General features: G+C 46.9%; 20 non-coding genes across 20 annotated transcripts; 11 read left to right on the top strand and 9 right to left on the bottom strand.

Moving 5' to 3' along the window:
• Window positions 1-2,682: 2,682 nt before the first annotated feature.
• On the bottom strand, window positions 2,683-2,771 carry Trnay-gua. Its single transcript is given in 2 exon segments — window positions 2,683-2,718; window positions 2,735-2,771. It is a non-coding gene; the product is annotated as a tRNA-Tyr (tRNA).
• A 248-nt stretch (window positions 2,772-3,019) lies between these two features.
• Window positions 3,020-3,091, top strand: Trnaq-cug. Its single transcript has one exon. It is a non-coding gene; the product is annotated as a tRNA-Gln (tRNA).
• Window positions 3,092-3,449: 358 nt separating this feature from the next.
• Window positions 3,450-3,538, bottom strand: Trnay-gua. The gene is given in 2 exon segments: window positions 3,450-3,485; window positions 3,502-3,538. It is a non-coding gene; the product is annotated as a tRNA-Tyr (tRNA).
• Window positions 3,539-3,786: 248 nt separating this feature from the next.
• Trnaq-cug lies at window positions 3,787-3,858 on the top strand. Its single transcript has one exon. It is a non-coding gene; the product is annotated as a tRNA-Gln (tRNA).
• A 358-nt stretch (window positions 3,859-4,216) lies between these two features.
• Window positions 4,217-4,305, bottom strand: Trnay-gua. The gene is given in 2 exon segments: window positions 4,217-4,252; window positions 4,269-4,305. It is a non-coding gene; the product is annotated as a tRNA-Tyr (tRNA).
• A 248-nt stretch (window positions 4,306-4,553) lies between these two features.
• On the top strand, window positions 4,554-4,625 carry Trnaq-cug. The gene has a single exon. It is a non-coding gene; the product is annotated as a tRNA-Gln (tRNA).
• Window positions 4,626-5,466: 841 nt separating this feature from the next.
• Trnaq-cug lies at window positions 5,467-5,538 on the top strand. The gene has a single exon. It is a non-coding gene; the product is annotated as a tRNA-Gln (tRNA).
• A 5,703-nt stretch (window positions 5,539-11,241) lies between these two features.
• Trnaq-cug lies at window positions 11,242-11,313 on the top strand. The gene has a single exon. It is a non-coding gene; the product is annotated as a tRNA-Gln (tRNA).
• A 358-nt stretch (window positions 11,314-11,671) lies between these two features.
• Window positions 11,672-11,760, bottom strand: Trnay-gua. Its single transcript is given in 2 exon segments — window positions 11,672-11,707; window positions 11,724-11,760. It is a non-coding gene; the product is annotated as a tRNA-Tyr (tRNA).
• Window positions 11,761-12,008: 248 nt separating this feature from the next.
• On the top strand, window positions 12,009-12,080 carry Trnaq-cug. The gene has a single exon. It is a non-coding gene; the product is annotated as a tRNA-Gln (tRNA).
• Window positions 12,081-12,438: 358 nt separating this feature from the next.
• On the bottom strand, window positions 12,439-12,527 carry Trnay-gua. Its single transcript is given in 2 exon segments — window positions 12,439-12,474; window positions 12,491-12,527. It is a non-coding gene; the product is annotated as a tRNA-Tyr (tRNA).
• Window positions 12,528-12,775: 248 nt separating this feature from the next.
• Trnaq-cug lies at window positions 12,776-12,847 on the top strand. Its single transcript has one exon. It is a non-coding gene; the product is annotated as a tRNA-Gln (tRNA).
• Window positions 12,848-13,205: 358 nt separating this feature from the next.
• On the bottom strand, window positions 13,206-13,294 carry Trnah-gug. The gene is given in 2 exon segments: window positions 13,206-13,241; window positions 13,258-13,294. It is a non-coding gene; the product is annotated as a tRNA-His (tRNA).
• Window positions 13,295-13,542: 248 nt separating this feature from the next.
• Window positions 13,543-13,614, top strand: Trnaq-cug. The gene has a single exon. It is a non-coding gene; the product is annotated as a tRNA-Gln (tRNA).
• A 358-nt stretch (window positions 13,615-13,972) lies between these two features.
• Window positions 13,973-14,061, bottom strand: Trnay-gua. Its single transcript is given in 2 exon segments — window positions 13,973-14,008; window positions 14,025-14,061. It is a non-coding gene; the product is annotated as a tRNA-Tyr (tRNA).
• A 248-nt stretch (window positions 14,062-14,309) lies between these two features.
• Trnaq-cug lies at window positions 14,310-14,381 on the top strand. The gene has a single exon. It is a non-coding gene; the product is annotated as a tRNA-Gln (tRNA).
• Window positions 14,382-14,739: 358 nt separating this feature from the next.
• On the bottom strand, window positions 14,740-14,828 carry Trnay-gua. Its single transcript is given in 2 exon segments — window positions 14,740-14,775; window positions 14,792-14,828. It is a non-coding gene; the product is annotated as a tRNA-Tyr (tRNA).
• Window positions 14,829-15,076: 248 nt separating this feature from the next.
• Window positions 15,077-15,148, top strand: Trnaq-cug. The gene has a single exon. It is a non-coding gene; the product is annotated as a tRNA-Gln (tRNA).
• A 358-nt stretch (window positions 15,149-15,506) lies between these two features.
• Trnay-gua lies at window positions 15,507-15,595 on the bottom strand. The gene is given in 2 exon segments: window positions 15,507-15,542; window positions 15,559-15,595. It is a non-coding gene; the product is annotated as a tRNA-Tyr (tRNA).
• A 248-nt stretch (window positions 15,596-15,843) lies between these two features.
• Window positions 15,844-15,915, top strand: Trnaq-cug. Its single transcript has one exon. It is a non-coding gene; the product is annotated as a tRNA-Gln (tRNA).
• Window positions 15,916-15,946: the final 31 nt, after the last annotated feature.

Below are 15,946 nucleotides of genomic sequence, written 5' to 3'. Positions count from 1 at the left end.
CTTCGGGGTGTGATTGGTGCACATCAATGTTGTTTTCATGATAGATCTATTCTGACACCAGTAGCCGAATATCGGGATGTTGTCTCGGTTGCGGCGGTTACAAACGTACATTGTGCCTTTGCCTTCCTTGATTTTCATAAGGCTTTTGATCACGTCAGTCATGTGTTTTTAGATCGTGTTTTAGGTACAATAGGTTTTAACGCTTCATCACGTGGTGTTCTTGGCAATTTGTATAGGGGATTAACAGCTCGGGTGTCAGTCAATGGGCAGCTGACGCCGCCCATTGCTATCCGCCGCGGAGTGCCTCAGGGTAGTCCGCTCTCTATGTCTTTATTCGTATTGTCCCTGGAACCGCTGCTTCGGACTATTGCTCTCAAGCTTCAGGGTATGTCCCTCTCTGGTGGGAAGCTCTCGGTTAAGGCATATGCGGATGATGTCGTTGTTCTCCTCCGTCAACGTGATGATATCCCGTTGTTGAAAGGGGCAGTTGATGCATACTGTCGTGTCTCTGGAGCGCGTCTCAATCAGGGTAAATGTAAGTTCCTTGATATTCGAGGATTTCGCGATGCTGACGTCCCTTGGGCCACTGTTGTCGATCGCCATACGTCCTTGGGGATTATCATTGATCGGTGTCCTTTAAAAATGGCGGCTCTCAATTGGAAATCGGTCACCGAGAAGATACAGGGGGCTCTGATGGTCCATGAGCAGCGCTCTGCTACCATTTTGCAAAAAGTCAGAATTTTAGACACCTACGTTCTATGTAAAGCTTATTATGTTGCTCAGCTGTTCCCACTTCCCATGATGGTGGCGAAAAGGTTGCGCCAATTGTCTAGCAGGTTTATATGGAAGGGCCATCTATTCAAGTTACGTTACGAGGTAATGACGAAACGGCGTATCTCCGGAGGCTTGGGCCTCTCTGACATTACTCGCAAGGCGTCTGCTTTGTACGTCCGCCGAACGACTCTAATTGTTACGCAAGAAGTGACTTCGATTACATCCAGGCTTTTTATTGTTGTGCGTCCGGCGAGCCTTGCTCCACCTGTCGATGTCGGACGCCTAAATTTTAAGTTGAAACACATTCGGGAATTTTACATTGCGGTGAGTTACCTCGGTGACGTCTTCTTGCGGCGACCGGTGCCAACGACCAAGGGCTTGATTGCCCGCTGGGAGGGGCTGGCCGGTCCCAATCCAATAGAACTGGCGTCTCCATCTGTGTCCTGGAGGAACGTCTGGAAGAATGTTAGTCTGCCGATCCACTCTATGGCCGTGGCGTCCACGTGGTATAGGGTAATAAATAATTTGGTTCCCACCAATGTACGACTGCACCGTATTGGTCTTTCTGACACGGACACCTGTACTCGGTGTGGTCTCGTGGATACCCTTGAACATCGATTCACCTGCTGTGGGCACCTTGCTAATTGGCGTTGGCTCAGGAAACAACTTGCTTTTGTCACTAGGTCTGCTGAAGCCGCTTATACTATTGACATCATCGTCCGGCCCGATTCTTCCTTTTTTCCGCGAACGAAGCTCCATACCGTCATGTGGTTCATTGGCCATTTCGTACATTTTGTCAACAGTTGTCATGAAGAGGATGGACACCTAGCGTTTCGGCAGTACATGCTTACTGCTTACTGGCAGCGCTTGCGATTGCCAGGCCTCCGAGATGATTTTGCCAATATGCTTAGCCTGACATTTGAAAGAGAGGGTGTTGGCTAAGGTCACCTGTGTGAGCCATTTTCTTTTATACTGTTTCTGGATTTGCCGCCTTTATGTATGTTTCTTCTCTACACCAGGACTGAAGTTTCCGTGGTTTTTTTTTTTTTTTTTTTTTTTTTTTTTTTTTTTTTTTTTTTTTTTTTTTTAATCTTTATTTCACAAAGCAGTCTACATTATATAGTCATGTTTCAGGATTTTAATTTCAGTAGTGTACTTCTTTTGAAGTGGCTGTGTTGTGGATGTTTCCTTAATATTTTTTTTTCAATAGATATATTTGTTAGAGGAATAATAACTACGCTTTCATTTGCACATAATGAGCTGAGACTGAATTGCAGGCATTTATAAAAAAAAAAAAAAAATGGATAAGGCATCGGTCTCCTAAACCGGGGATTGTGGGTTCGAGTCCCACCAGAGGTACACGTTTTACTCACTGGGGCAAAATCACTCTCACCACATACAGGTGTAATAGTTGACAAAGTTGGCGTTTCTGAGTGCTTACAGGTATCACAGAAAATAAAAAAAAAAAAAAAAAAAAAAAAAAAATGGTGTAACGGTTAGCACTCTGGACTCTGAATCCAGCGATCCGAGTTCGAATCTCGGTGGAACCTTCGTTTAGTCTAAATTTCCTGTAATAAGCGTTTCTCGTCGAGGAAGTATCAGCGATAGGCTCAGGGATTTAGTTTCTACGTTTGTGTTAAAAACAAGACGTCTATGAAACGGCTGAATATTGGTGTGACGATATGACCTATATAGCACATTAAACGAGTAATGCCTGCAAGAGCAAGCAATTTTACGATAATTCGAAGAAATATCATTATCCTACGAAGGCTAAGACTCCCATGATTATCAACTAGCTATTACTAGCTGAGCAAATGAATTTCCTTTAAAATAGGTTTAAAACATAGGGAGGTTCTGACCGAGTGGGCATGCTCTGGAGCCTCTTTGCTCCTGAGATTAGAAAAACAGTCCTCTGGGCCGGATTTGAACCAGCGACCTATGGATAACTGTGAATCCTCCACTACAGTCCACCGCTCTACCAACTGAGCTACCAGAGGCTCTGCATACTTTCTTGTTCGTTCTGATTGCTTTACGTCCGTCCCTGTCTTTCGTTTCCACACACTGCTACTCAGCGCGCCCATATAGACGCACAGGAAATGCAGTCATCGGCTGCAACTGCAAACATTGCCCAGATTAAGTTTTATAATGCTCGATCGTGTCAATTAGGTTAAAAAATGCAAGTAGGAAGTGTCTGAAGTACGTCAGTATACTGCTAAATGTATTTACGCGTCCCATGGTCGTGTCTGGTTCCATGGTGTAACGGTTAGCACTCTGGACTCTGAATCCAGCGATCCGAGTTCGAATCTCGGTGGAACCTTCGTTTAGTCTAAATTTTCTGTAATAAGCGTTTCTCGTCGAGGAAGTATCAGCGATAGGCTCAGGGATTTAGTTTCTACGTTTGTGTTAAAAACGAGACGTCTATGAAACGGCTGAATATTGGTGCGACGATATGACCTATATAGCACATTAAACGAGTAATGCCTGTAAGAGCAAGCAATTTTACGATAATTCGAAGAAATATCATTATCCTACGAAGGCTAAGACTCCCATGATTATCAACTAGCTATTACTAGCTGAGCAAATGAATTTCCTTTAAAATAGGTTTAAAACATAGGGAGGTTCTGACCGAGTGGGCATGCTCTGGAGCCTCTTTGCTCCTGAGATTAGAAAAACAGTCCTCTGGGCCGGATTTGAACCAGCGACCTATGGATAACTGTGAATCCTCCACTACAGTCCACCGCTCTACCAACTGAGCTACCAGAGGCTCTGCATACTTTCTTGTTCGTTCTGATTGCTTTACGTCCGTCCCTGTCTTTCGTTTCCACACACTGCTACTCAGCGCGCCCATATAGACGCACAGGAAATGCAGTCATCGGCTGCAACTGCAAACATTGCCCAGATTAAGTTTTATAATGCTCGATCGTGTCAATTAGGTTAAAAAATGCAAGTAGGAAGTGTCTGAAGTACGTCAGTATACTGCTAAATGTATTTACGCGTCCCATGGTCGTGTCTGGTTCCATGGTGTAACGGTTAGCACTCTGGACTCTGAATCCAGCGATCCGAGTTCGAATCTCGGTGGAACCTTCGTTTAGTCTAAATTTTCTGTAATAAGCGTTTCTCGTCGAGGAAGTATCAGCGATAGGCTCAGGGATTTAGTTTCTACGTTTGTGTTAAAAACGAGACGTCTATGAAACAGCTGAATATTGGTGTGACGATATGACCTATATAGCACATTAAACGAGTAATGCCTGTAAGAGCAAGCAATTTTACGATAATTCGAAGAAATATCATTATCCTACGAAGGCTAAGACTCCCATGATTATCAACTAGCTATTACTAGCTGAGCAAATGAATTTCCTTTAAAATAGGTTTAAAACATAGGGAGGTTCTGACCGAGTGGGCATGCTCTGGAGCCTCTTTGCTCCTGAGATTAGAAAAACAGTCCTCTGGGCCGGATTTGAACCAGCGACCTATGGATAACTGTGAATCCTCCACTACAGTCCACCGCTCTACCAACTGAGCTACCAGAGGCTCTGCATACTTTCTTGTTCGTTCTGATTGCTTTACGTCCGTCCCTGTCTTTCGTTTCCACACACTGCTACTCAGCGCGCCCATATAGACGCACAGGAAATGCAGTCATCGGCTGCAACTGCAAACATTGCCCAGATTAAGTTTTATAATGCTCGATCGTGTCAATTAGGTTAAAAAATGCAAGTAGGAAGTGTCTGAAGTACGTCAGTATACTGCTAAATGTATTTACGCGTCCCATGGTCGTGTCTGGTTCCATGGTGTAACGGTTAGCACTCTGGACTCTGAATCCAGCGATCCGAGTTCGAATCTCGGTGGAACCTTCGTTTAGTCTAAATTTTCTGTAATAAGCGTTTCTCGTCGAGGAAGTATCAGCGATAGGCTCAGGGATTTAGTTTCTACGTTTGTGTTTTAAACGAGACGTCTATGAAACGGCTGAATATTGGTGCGACGATATGACCTATATAGCACATTAAACGAGTAATGCCTGTAAGAGCAAGCAATTTTACGATAATTCGAAGAAAAATCATTATCCTACGAAGGCTAAGACTCCCATGATTATCAACTAGCTATTACTAGCTGAGCAAATGAATTTCCTTTAAAATAGGTTTAAAACATAGGGAGATTCTGACCGAGTGGGCATGCTCTGGAGCCTCTTTGCTCCTGAGATTAGAAAAACAGTCCTCTGGGCCGGATTTGAACCAGCGACCTATGGATAACTGTGAATCCTCCACTACAGTCCACCGCTCTACCAACTTTTTTTTTTTTTTTTTTTTTGTTGTTTATTTTTTTTTTTTTTTTTTTTTTTTTTTTTTTTTTTTTTTTTTGGGCCTCCCATCTCCCCATACAGCCCATCCATTCGCTCACCTTTTTTGCCTTCTTCGGCTAGCTTCAGTACCAACTGAGCTACCAGAGGCTCTGCATACTTTCTTGTTCGTTCTGATTGCTTTACGTCCGTCCCTGTCTTTCGTTTCCACACACTGCTACTCAGCGCGCCCATATAGACGCACAGGAAATGCAGTCATCGGCTGCAACTGCAAACATTGCCCAGATTAAGTTTTATAATGCTCGATCGTGTCAATTAGGTTAAAAAATGCAAGTAGGAAGTGTCTGAAGTACGTCAGTATACTGCTAAATGTATTTACGCGTCCCATGGTCGTGTCTGGTTCCATGGTGTAACGGTTAGCGCTCTGGACTCTGAATCCAGCGATCCGACTTCGAATCTCGGTGGAACCTTCGTTTAGTCTAAATTTTCTGTAATAAGCGTTTCTCGTCGAGGAAGTATCAGCGATAGGCACAGGGATTTAGTTTCTACGTTTGTGTTAAAAACGAGACGTCTATGAAACGGCTGAATATTGGTGCGACGATATGACCTATATAGCACATTAAACGAGTAATGCCTGTAAGAGCAAGCAATTTTACGATAATTCGAAGAAAAATCATTATCCTACGAAGGCTAAGACTCCCATGATTATCAACTAGCTATTACTAGCTGAGCAAATGAATTTCCTTTAAAATAGGTTTAAAACATAGGGAGGTTCTGACCGAGTGGGCATGCTCTGGAGCCTCTTTGCTCCTGAGATTAGAAAAACAGTCCTCTGGGCCGGATTTGAACCAGCGACCTATGGATAACTGTGAATCCTCCACTACAGTCCACCGCTCTACCAACTTTTTTTTTTTTTTTTTTTTTTTTTTATTGATGCATGGATTCTTCGTGTATCGTTACACAATTTTACCTGTGTAGATACCAGCATCGCCATACAGCGATATATAGACTAACTGCTCATGCCTATCGTCAACGGTTCGCCAGAAAGTATTCAAACACCTTCATAAGAAAATGGGCATAATGTTTGCGGTATGTCTGTGTTCGCTTCAGTATCCAGTGTTGGGTCTCCAAGAATGATCTGTACTCGCCCACGTCATGCTCCGACGTGCTGAATAGGTAGTACACAGTTATCCCCATTAACCAATGTACTGCGTGTCTCTTCGTTCGCGGGTACGGGTTATCATCAGGGCAGAGTAGGGACATCATTGAAATGGCGTGCGGCGCCGTGCGTTGGATGAAGGCCAATAGGCGACAAAGCAGTTGGCACACGTCCTTTGCAGCCCCGCAAACTAGCCGGTGGAGGTCCGTATCGTGCAGTTGGCACGTCGGGCAAAGCGGCGATGCCGCGAGATGAATCTGGTTCAGACGTGACTGCGTCGGGTATTTACGATTCACGTAATAGTACCATGTGGCCCGCGCCGCCGTCGGTAAGTTAGGGGGGTGGATATTGCACCAGACCGCAGTCCAGTCGTACCGAGGATATTTGCTTTCGACCACGTTCCGGCGCTGTCGCAACATAAGGGTGCCGTACACACTGCGGACTGCGGGCAGGTCGTCAATAGGCAGCATCTTCCGCAGGTAACTGTAGTCCAGCAGAAAAGTCCGGCAGTGGCACAAGGCCGTTGGGATGTGGTGAATATCGATCGGCGGGTCCAGGTTGGGGGGCACGATTTCCGTCAGGAGGAAGGAGATCAGACGGTTATGGTCGCGTTTCCAATGCCATAGCGTCAGTCGCACGAACAACGCCAAGGCCTTGACGTAGACATTGATGAGTCCGAGGCCGCCAGCTATCAGCGGGAGAGTGAGCGTCGCGTGACTTACTTTAAAGAGATGTCCGTGGTTCACGTAATGGCCGAAGACTGCCTGGAGTCTGTCCGCTGTCGCCCGCGGCATGGGAAATATTCGCGCTATGTATATAATCTTCGACACCAGGTAGGCGTTGACGAATTCGACCTTTTGCAGCGCATCGAGGGACCGTAAGGTGTGTAGTCGGATACTGGCGCGGATATTGTGCAAGAGGCGTTTGTAGTTGAGAGCGATCGTGCGGCGCATATTCTTAGTGTACGTTACTCCCAAACATTTCATCTCTGTAAGCACCTTAATGCGGGTTTCTGGTTGCGCGGGTAACCCGCGTCCAATGTGCATAATTCCCGATTTCCGCCTGTTGAGCTGTGCACCAGCCGCTTTGCCGTATCTCTCAATCAGAGCTATTGCCATATGAACCTCTGCGTTCGAACGTACTAAGATGACGACATCATCCGCGTAAGCCCGGTACACAAATTTATCTTCTCGCATAGTGACGCCCCGTAGCGTTGTGTGGAGTTGAACCAACAGCGGCTCAATCGCGAGGGCAAACAAGCTCATGGAGAGGGGACACCCCTGTCTGACAGAGCAGTGTATCTGTACGGGTCCTGCTAAAAGTCCGTTTACTAAGATCATTGACTCTGATCCATGAAGAAGCCGCAAGACCGACGCAATGAGCCGTTGTGGAACACTCATCGCCGTCATTGTTTCGCGGAGAAAGTCATGGCCGACTGCATCAAAGGCTTTTTCTAAGTCGACAGCAAGCATGGCACCTTGCATTCTACACGCATCTGCGATGGCTATCAGATCACGGTAGTCACACAACGCCATATGAATAGCGCGATTGTCACCGACTCCAGTCTGGTCTTTTCCCGTTAACAGTGTAAGGGCCGGTCGGAAGCGAAGGGCCAGGAGTCGTGCAAAGAGTTTGTAATCACTGTTAAGCAGTGTTATCGGCCGGAATTGATGCACAGAGTATCCGGAAGATGTCTTCGGGACTGGAATGATTAGTCCCTGCGTAAATTCGCGAGGGACTGCCACCTCAGGATTGAGTAGCTCCTGGAACATCTGTCTCAACATCGGCGTGAGGATACTTTGAAATTCTCTGTAGAATTCTATAGGCAGTCCATCGGGCCCAGGGGCTTTATTCTTGCGACCCTTGGCCAAGGCCGTCGCCACTTCCTCTTCCGTCACATCTTCCTGCAGTGCATCAACAGTGGCGCGATCGAGTCGGCGCGGCAGGGCCGTGAGTATGTCATTAAGTGCCTCGCGATCTGGCTTCTTCTGCGAGTACAGACTGGCATAGTACTCCACGAACCCTTTTTTGATCTCGGCCTGTGTGGTTAACCGCCGGCCGTCCACCGTCCGAAGTGCCGTGATGAGTTTGCGTGTATACTGCCGCTTTTCCCCTACCACGTGGTGCAATGAGGGTCGTTCGTGCGCGACCTCATATCCCAGTCGTGCTCGAATGACGGTTCCATCCATCTTGTGGCGCATGAGATGCAACAGTTTGGCTTTGACGCGGTTGATTTCCACAAGACTAACCGGTCGTTGTGCGGGACGGTTGTACATGTCACGGAGAACACTAAAGTAAAATTCCACCGTCGCATTGTACCATTGCATCCTCTCGCGGGAGTAGTTCATTAGTGTCCTCCTCAAGGCCGGTTTGGCGCAATGTAGCCACCAGAGGAGCACCGACTGATAGGCGTGTGTGCGACGTAAGCAGTTCGTCCAGGTTTCGGTGACTTGTACACGGCAATCACGATCCTGCAGAACAGCGACATTCAATTTCCACAATCCTCTGCCGCGATAGGTTGCCTGGCGCGCCAGAGTGATGGTGCAGATATACGCCAAATGATCTGAAAAGATCGTCGGCCAGAGTTCCGACTGCTGAAGACTGAGACGAAGCCCGCGCGACGTGTATATGCGGTCCAGGCGGCTCGCTGACGTAGCCGTGAAGTACGTGAACCCCGGCGCGTCTCCATGAAGGCAGGTCCATGTGTCCAGCAAGGCCATGTCACGTATAATGGCAGAGAGCTCCGGGCATGTGTTGTAGTTCGGCGTCTGGTCGCGGGGTGACAGCACGCAGTTGAAGTCACCTCCGAAAACGACGTGATCATACCTGCTCGCGAACAGGGGCATTATGTCAGTCCTATAGAATTCCGAGCGGGCGCCTCTATTACTTGAGCCAGATGGAGCGTAGACATTAATGATGCGGACGCCAGCGAGCGTAAGCGCTGTACCTCTCGCCGAAGGTAGAAAAGCGACGTCCGTAACTTCGAGACCCTCTTTGGTTAAAATGGCAGTGCCCAATTCGTGTGCGGTACCAGGATGGACATGAGCGGTATATGTGCGCAAGGACTGGAGATCCGACTCCCTGACCTCCTGTAACAGGGCGATATCGACATCCGCCGCTCGTAACATGTCACTGAGAAGCTGCAGTTTACGAGCACTGCTGATTTTATTAATGTTGATTGTCGCTATGCGATACGCCTGTTGAGGGTTCATTGGACACATCGCCGCGGCACCTTCTGCTTTTAGGTTCGCTGTGCTTTCTCCGAGCCGTCGATCGGCTCACTTGATCCTGGTCGGAATGCGTTACCCATGGTACCATGGGTGTCGGCCACGGCCAGTGGTTTATCCGTCGGTCCGGAATTCTGAGCGTCAATCTCAACATCATCAGCCCAATTTACTTCATTATGCACAGGGGCGGGGCGGAGCAAGTTCGGAAGGTTGCGATCCGGCTCATCACATGGTTCAAGGGGTCGCGTCGTACTCACATCCATAGGGGTCGATCTGCAGGCGTCAACGCCACCGTGACCAGGGGGGCTGGCCTCTCGCTGCGTAGGGGCCTGGTCTGTTGCAGAACTCGTCGCCGGAGTGCCGCGCTGCGTTTGCGCAATCCGTGTGGCTTTTTCACGATATGGGCGAGCTGCTTCGCCAGCATCTGGGGGAGCGATACGTTGTTTCTTGCGCTTCTTTTGTTGGTGCCGAGAAGTATGGGCTTCCTCCGCGTCTGAAGGTTGAGACTGTCCCGCACTAGGTGTTTCGGAGTCCGCTCCCGTCTCGGGCGTCACGTCAGAGACCACGTCCATCACTTCCGTCCGCGGAGGGTCCACATGCGCGGAGACATCCGGACTGGGGGCGTCTGAAGCCGGCCGCACAGAGTGATCGACCACCGGGGCCTCCTGCAGCATGGCCTGCTCCTGTGATGCAGCGGGAGGATCGGTAACAGCGGGGAATGGCACCGCAGCTCCTCGCGCAGCCGCGACATACGTAAGTGGCATAGCTTGGGACCGCTGCGGATCGAGGTTCTCGCCCACAGGCAATTGTGCAATTCGTCGTTGTAGACAGTCCGATCGTACGTGACCTTCTTTTCCACAACCAGAGCATGTACGAGGTTGTCCATCATACATGACGATCGCTCTGCAGCCACAAATGTATACGTAGGAGGGGATATGTTTCTGAAGGTCGATTCTCACTTGACGGACACCATTAAGAACAGGGTACGTCTCAAAGCTCAACCACTTCTCCTCTGTATGGGCGAGGACCGTCCCATAATTTTGCAGGGCCGAAGTTACTTGGTGGGCAGTCACCTCAAATGGTAGTTCAAAGACACGTACCGTTCTGATTCCAATGCCCGCTGGTTCCACAAGGACTGTCCCTACATTGCCATCGGAGTGAAGGAACTTATAACAGCCTCCCGACGTCCGAATCAGTCGGTCACAGCAATCGTCATTGATAAGTTTCACATACACAACACTTGCCACTATCGAAACATGAATACCAAATAGTTCGTTTGGATCTAATTTCACTACCTCTCTCAAAAAACGTTCAACTTCAAGCGCTTTGGGTCGGGCAAAGCGGTTCTCAAACGTGAACTTTACTGTCGACTTTCGTATAGTATGAGCCATGTGAACGTTGCCTGTACGATGGACGCTGCGCCGCTATCACAACACTCACCGCCTCTGCTAAGCTGCTGGACGCGGCTGGGACGTAAACAGCACGTCCGCGCCCCACGGCTTCTCAAGCCCGACTGCTCACCAACTGAGCTACAAGAGGCTCTGCATACTTTCTTGTTCGTTCTGATTGCTTTACGTCCGTCCCTGTCTTTCGTTTCCACACACTGCTACTCAGCGCGCCCATATAGACGCACAGGAAATGCAGTCATCGGCTGCAACTGCAAACATTGCCCAGATTAAGTTTTATAATGCTCGATCGTGTCAATTAGGTTAAAAAATGCAAGTAGGAAGTGTCTGAAGTACGTCAGTATACTGCTAAATGTATTTACGCGTCCCATGGTCGTGTCTGGTTCCATGGTGTAACGGTTAGCACTCTGGACTCTGAATCCAGCGATCCGAGTTCGAATCTCGGTGGAACCTTCGTTTAGTCTAAATTTTCTGTAATAAGCGTTTCTCGTCGAGGAAGTATCAGCGATAGGCTCAGGGATTTAGTTTCTACGTTTGTGTTAAAAACGAGACGTCTATGAAACGGCTGAATATTGGTGCGACGATATGACCTATATAGCACATTAAACGAGTAATGCCTGTAAGAGCAAGCAATTTTACGATAATTCGAAGAAATATCATTATCCTACGAAGGCTAAGACTCCCATGATTATCAACTAGCTATTACTAGCTGAGCAAATGAATTTCCTTTAAAATAGGTTTAAAACATAGGGAGGTTCTGACCGAGTGGGCATGCTCTGGAGCCTCTTTGCTCCTGAGATTAGAAAAACAGTCCTCTGGGCCGGATTTGAACCAGCGACCTATGGATAACTGTGAATCCTCCACTACAGTCCACCGCTCTACCAACTGAGCTACCAGAGGCTCTGCATACTTTCTTGTTCGTTCTGATTGCTTTACGTCCGTCCCTGTCTTTCGTTTCCACACACTGCTACTCAGCGCGCCCATATAGACGCACAGGAAATGCAGTCATCGGCTGCAACTGCAAACATTGCCCAGATTAAGTTTTATAATGCTCGATCGTGTCAATTAGGTTAAAAAATGCAAGTAGGAAGTGTCTGAAGTACGTCAGTATACTGCTAAATGTATTTACGCGTCCCATGGTCGTGTCTGGTTCCATGGTGTAACGGTTAGCACTCTGGACTCTGAATCCAGCGATCCGAGTTCGAATCTCGGTGGAACCTTCGTTTAGTCTAAATTTTCTGTAATAAACGTTTTTCGTCGAGGAAGTATCAGCGATAGGCTCAGGGATTTAGTTTCTACGTTTGTGTTAAAAACGAGACGTCTATGAAACGGCTGAATATTGGTGCGACGATATGACCTATATAGCACATTAAACGAGTAATGCCTGTAAGAGCAAGCAATTTTACGATAATTCGAAGAAATATCATTATCCTACGAAGGCTAAGACTCCCATGATTATCAACTAGCTATTACTAGCTGAGCAAATGAATTTCCTTTAAAATAGGTTTAAAACATAGGGAGGTTCTGACCGAGTGGGCATGCTCTGGAGCCTCTTTGCTCCTGAGATTAGAAAAACAGTCCTCTGGGCCGGATTTGAACCAGCGACCTATGGATAACTGTGAATCCTCCACTACAGTCCACCGCTCTACCAACTGAGCTATCAGAGGCTCTGCATACTTTCTTGTTCGTTCTGATTGCTTTACGTCCGTCCCTGTCTTTCGTTTCCACACACTGCTACTCAGCGCGCCCATATAGACGCACAGGAAATGCAGTCATCGGCTGCAACTGCAAACATTGCCCAGATTAAGTTTTATAATGCTCGATCGTGTCAATTAGGTTAAAAAATGCAAGTAGGAAGTGTCTGAAGTACGTCAGTATACTGCTAAATGTATTTACGCGTCCCATGGTCGTGTCTGGTTCCATGGTGTAACGGTTAGCACTCTGGACTCTGAATCCAGCGATCCGAGTTCGAATCTCGGTGGAACCTTCGTTTAGTCTAAATTTTCTGTAATAAGCGTTTCTCGTCGAGGAAGTATCAGCGATAGGCTCAGGGATTTAGTTTCTACGTTTGTGTTAAAAACGAGACGTCTATGAAACGGCTGAATATTGGTGCGACGATATGACCTATATAGCACATTAAACGAGTAATGCCTGTAAGAGCAAGCAATTTTACGATAATTCGAAGAAATATCATTATCCTACGAAGGCTAAGACTCCCATGATTATCAACTAGCTATTACTAGCTGAGCAAATGAATTTCCTTTAAAATAGGTTTAAAACATAGGGAGGTTCTGACCGAGTGGGCATGCTCTGGAGCCTCTTTGCTCCTGAGATTAGAAAAACAGTCCTCTGGGCCGGATTTGAACCAGCGACCTACGGATAACTGTGAATCCTCCACCACAGTCCACCGCTCTACCAACTGAGCTACCAGAGGCTCTGCATACTTTCTTGTTCGTTCTGATTGCTTTACGTCCGTCCCTGTCTTTCGTTTCCACACACTGCTACTCAGCGCGCCCATATAGACGCACAGGAAATGCAGTCATCGGCTGCAACTGCAAACATTGCCCAGATTAAGTTTTATAATGCTCGATCGTGTCAATTAGGTTAAAAAATGCAAGTAGGAAGTGTCTGAAGTACGTCAGAATACTGCTAAATGTATTTACGCGTCCAATACTCGTGTCTGGTTCCATGGTGTAACGGTTAGCACTCTGGACTCTGAATCCAGCGATCCGAGTTCGAATCTCGGTGGAACCTTCGTTTAGTCTAAATTTTCTGTAATAAGCGTTTCTCGCCGAGGAAGTATCAGCGATAGGCTCAGGGATTTAGTTTCTACGTTTGTGTTAAAAACGAGACGTCTATGAAACGGCTGAATATTGGTGCGACGATGTGACCTATATAGCACATTAAACGAGTAATGCCTGTAAGAGCAAGCAATTTTACGATAATTCGGAGAAATATCATTATCCTACGAAGGCTAAGAATCCCATGATTATCAACTAGCTATTACAAGCTGAGCAAATGAATTTCCTTTAAAATAGGTTTAAAACATAGGGAGGTTCTGACCGAGTGGGCATGCTCTGGAGCCTCTTTGCTCCTGAGATTAGAAAAACAGTCCTCTGGGCCGGATTTGAACCAGCGACCTATGGATAACTGTGAATCCTCCACTACAGTCCACCGCTCTACCAACTGAGCTACCAGAGGCTCTGCATACTTTCCTGTTCGTTCTGATTGCTTTACGTCCGTCCCTGTCTTTCGTTTCCACACACTGCTACTCAGCGCGCCCATATAGACGCACAGGAAATGCAGTCATCGGCTGCAACTGCAAACATTGCCCAGATTAAGTTTTATAATGCTCGATCGTGTCAATTAGGTTAAAAAATGCAAGTAGGAAGTGTCTGAAGTACGTCAGAATACTGCTAAATGTATTTACGCGTCCCATACTCGTGTCTGGTTCCATGGTGTAACGGTTAGCACTCTGGACTCTGAATCCAGCGATCCGAGTTCGAATCTCGGTGGAACCTTCGTTTAGTCTAAATTTTCTGTAATAAGCGTTTCTCGCCGAGGAAGTATCAGCGATAGGCTCAGGGATTTAGTTTCTACGTTTGTGTTAAAAACGAGACGTCTATGAAACGGCTGAATATTGGTGCGACGATGTGACCTATATAGCACATTAAACGAGTAATGCCTGTAAGAGCAAGCAATTTTACGATAATTCGGAGAAATATCATTATCCTACGAAGGCTAAGAATCCCATGATTATCAACTAGCTATTACAAGCTGAGCAAATGAATTTCCTTTAAAATAGGTTTAAAACATAGGGAGGTTCTGACCGAGTGGGCATGCTCTGGAGCCTCTTTGCTCCTGAGATTAGAAAAACAGTCCTCTGGGCCGGATTTGAACCAGCGACCTATGGATAACTGTGAATCCTCCACTACAGTCCACCGCTCTACCAACTGAGCTACCAGAGGCTCTGCATACTTTCCTGTTCGTTCTGATTGCTTTACGTCCGTCCCTGTCTTTCGTTTCCACACACTGCTACTCAGCGCGCCCATATAGACGCACAGGAAATGCAGTCATCGGCTGCAACTGCAAACATTGCCCAGATTAAGTTTTATAATGCTCGATCGTGTCAATTAGGTTAAAAAATGCAAGTAGGAAGTGTCTGAAGTACGTCAGAATACTGCTAAATGTATTTACGCGTCCCATACTCGTGTCTGGTTCCATGGTGTAACGGTTAGCACTCTGGACTCTGAATCCAGCGATCCGAGTTCGAATCTCGGTGGAACCTTCGTTTAGTCTAAATTTTCTGTAATAAGCGTTTCTCGCCGAGGAAGTATCAGCGATAGGCTCAGGGATTTAGTTTCTACGTTTGTGTTAAAAACGAGACGTCTATGAAACGGCTGAATATTGGTGCGACGATGTGACCTATATAGCACATTAAACGAGTAATGCCTGTAAGAGCAAGCAATTTTACGATAATTCGGAGAAATATCATTATCCTACGAAGGCTAAGAATCCCATGATTATCAACTAGCTATTACAAGCTGAGCAAATGAATTTCCTTTAAAATAGGTTTAAAACATAGGGAGGTTCTGACCGAGTGGGCATGCTCTGGAGCCTCTTTGCTCCTGAGATTAGAAAAACAGTCCTCTGGGCCGGATTTGAACCAGCGACCTATGGACAACTGTGAATCCTCCACTACAGTCCACCGCTCTACCAACTGAGCTACCAGAGGCTCTGCATACTTTCCTGTTCGTTCTGATTGCTTTACGTCCGTCCCTGTCTTTCGTTTCCACACACTGCTACTCAGCGCGCCCATATAGACGCACAGGAAATGCAGTCATCGGCTGCAACTGCAAACATTGCCCAGATTAAGTTTTATAATGCTCGATCGTGTCAATTAGGTTAAAAAATGCAAGTAGGAAGTGTCTGAAGTACGTCAGAATACTGCTAAATGTATTTACGCGTCCCATACTCGTGTCTGGTTCCATGGTGTAACGGTTAGCACTCTGGACTCTGAATCCAGCGATCCGAGTTCGAATCTCGGTGGAACCTTCGTTTAGTCTAAATTTTCTGTAATAAGCGT

Source organism: Schistocerca americana, unplaced genomic scaffold (assembly GCF_021461395.2).
Source record: "Schistocerca americana isolate TAMUIC-IGC-003095 unplaced genomic scaffold, iqSchAmer2.1 HiC_scaffold_204, whole genome shotgun sequence".
In the NCBI taxonomy this organism is placed as follows: domain Eukaryota; kingdom Metazoa; phylum Arthropoda; class Insecta; order Orthoptera; family Acrididae; genus Schistocerca; species Schistocerca americana.
This window is presented reverse-complemented; position numbering and strand designations above follow the sequence as displayed.